The following is a 2,892-nucleotide window of genomic DNA, read 5'->3' on the forward strand; positions in this document are numbered from 1 at the left end:
TTTCAGTGATGAAGAGTACATAAAGTTTGCTAACAATAAGAAAAACTAGTTTCCCCTTTAAGGAAACATTCTCCTGTAAAGAACTCTCACTTTAAAAAGCATGAAAACCTATAGTCAGCCATGAAACAATCAGCAAGAAAAGGGCTCTCACATCAAGACCCTGTACTCCATCTGAAAATGAGAAAACAAGTACAACAATTCCACATTGAAGTACAAAAAGAGAGCTTTCCTCAACAAGACATAGTGAGAAAATACAAACATGAGTTGTACCAAATAAGTCACAGTTGTTGCAATTAACATCTGAAGGCTAGAAAACCCCTACAAGGTCCTCTCCATGCTCAAAATCCTTCAATAACTGCTCCAAAACATTGATTGATCCTAACACCCATGGACTCAAACCTACAAAAAGTCTCTTTAGATGTGCTCCAATCAGAAAACAAAGGCTTCCATTAGATCCAGAATGTCCAAAAACCCCTATTTGGACTCTTCTTGAGCTCCAAAAGGCAAAAAACTCAATTAGTTATGGCTCTCCCAACCTTCTTCTGTTATCTGTCCTACAAACTAGATAAACTTGCAAATAGAGTGATAATTCCACCCTGAAATCTGCTCGAGAGGCGAAAATTTAGCCCGCCAAAGGTGCAAATTGTCAAATAGTTATCTTTTCTAATAAATCCCATGCACCGTAAAATGTGATCACATGGCCCATATGGTCGAGGGCTAGGTCAACGGTCCACCCCCGTCGGCTTAGACCCCTTTCTATCTTGGCTTATGGTCATGTAGACATTAATATGGCTAGGGGTTGGCGCTAACCACATGCCCCCACTACTGGAACTCTCTCGATGGTCCACCTATGGTCGTATGACTTTCATATGCCCAATGCTAGGGCTATATCTCCACTCCCTGTCAGTTTTCACTTCGTCGAGGTCACGTGCAAGTCCTGTGACCAAGGGCTAGGTTATATACCTAGCCCCTCACTCCTTGGTTCCTTTCTACCGAGTGCCAAGATCATGTGGGGATATCTCATGACAAGGGGCTTGGACTGGTCCCCAAGGCCTCTCCGTCATGCGCCAAGGTTCTGTGGATGATCCCATGACCAAATGTTGGGATGTCCCAAGCCCTTATCCGCTAAGCACTTGTCGGTCGCCGCTTTTGATATTATGGAGGCCTGGTGACTGGGGCTCAGGGCTGGTCCCCAAGACCTCTCCCTTTGTGTCGTTGGTCATGTGTGATGGCAGGTGATTGGGGGCTAGGGCTCACCACTCTACCCCTCCTCCCAAAATGCATCCAATCACCCTTTAACAATAGGTTGAGGTGCATATCAGTTAAGACCCAATGTGTACATGAATTGGTAGAGCATCAGATTTGTATGAGGCAGGTCGTGTGTTCGATACCTTTTAGGCCTTTGGGGCCAAGGCATAAAATTTTGACCAACCACAATGTGCCATGCGGCGGCCTCTAGTTGGGCCACGTGGAATCCTCTCATTGGACCACCACATATAAAATCCAACCAATCAAAATTCTCCATCTTTCCCTGTATGAGGTTACCACTTAGCAAGCCAGGATTTTTCCGTACGTGCCTAGTAGGCATGTTGACATCAGTGGTATGACCACCGAGTCAGCAGCCCAGTCAGCCAACCCTATAATTTTTTTAGTTGTTGAGTCAAATGTGCAAAACATCATAACTTTTTCATACAACATCAGATTGAGGTGAAACAAGTGTCGTTGGAATTAGAATGAAGAACACTACGAATTGATTCTAGGCTTGAAAGATTCTAGGAAATTTCATTTTTGATCTAAATTTTGATCTCTGGATCATTGAGTCAAGTCCCATTTGGACTTTTAAAACAAGAAAATTTTAATTTTTGAAATTGAAATTTTTGGCTCCAAGTTTGTCAAGTCAGCCTCCATCCAAGTTAAGTAGGCCCAAGCAGAGTCACACCCATTCAACCCGGCCAATTCACTATATAAAGGAATCTCGACCTCCTCATCAAGGCACCAATTTGCATCTTTGTCATCAAGTATATTTTGAACAATCAATTGAAGGACAAGAAGGATGAATAATATATATTTCTCTCTCTCCCAAGCTTGCATGTATGGATAGACTCTCCGTCTCACAATTCGCAGATTTACTGGGCACTTTTTATTGCAGGGGCCAAATTGTTTTTGGGCAATTGCAGGGGTTGAAATTATGGGTTTCTAGGAAGAACAAGGAGGTTGCAATGTGGTCTAAGGAAAATTATAAGGAAGAGTGTTTGTTGTGGGGAAAAATGCCTATGCAGGATGACCCTATCCACCTAAGGTGTGACAGTGCCTTAGCAACAAACAGAGACAGCTATTCTAGTATTCTTCCTTTATGAATTAAGAATGAAGAGAGATGGATGGACTAACCGGTGTCTTCCTTTTGTCCCTCGATCCAGTTTCCCTTCTCTTTGAGAGTTCCCAGCTACTTGCCTTCTCGCTCGCCCAGCTTCAACAGGTCTCTGCAAGATCACAAGAAGAGAACACTACACAAAGACATAGATTCATATTCATAACTAGTTCAGGATTAGAAATAAACTAAACATACTAATGCAATCATACATCAAAGATACATCAGTATATAGGAGAAACCAAGATAGCTTTATTGATGAATAACAAGGTTCAAGAAGAGATACAACCCAGAGGGCTCCAATCCAGCATATCCTTCCCAGCAAATGGAATTCCTATCTTCACCCCCTTCAAAGCATGAAGCACCCAATGATTCCAATCTCAAACCAACAACAATTCTTTGCAATAAAAAAATTTCAGCCTCTGGATCTCATGGAGGAGAGATCCATATATAGATGTTTGGAGAGAGGATGAGTCAGCTTGAGATCTGACTAGTGTCCTCTCCCTCTGTCAGTTCTTGATTCC

The sequence above is a fragment of the Pinus tabuliformis genome, chromosome Q (genome assembly GCF_031772625.1).
Source record: "Pinus tabuliformis cultivar Carrire ecotype Pingquan chromosome Q, CPIR1, whole genome shotgun sequence".
NCBI classification, from domain to species: Eukaryota; Viridiplantae; Streptophyta; class Pinopsida; order Pinales; family Pinaceae; genus Pinus; species Pinus tabuliformis.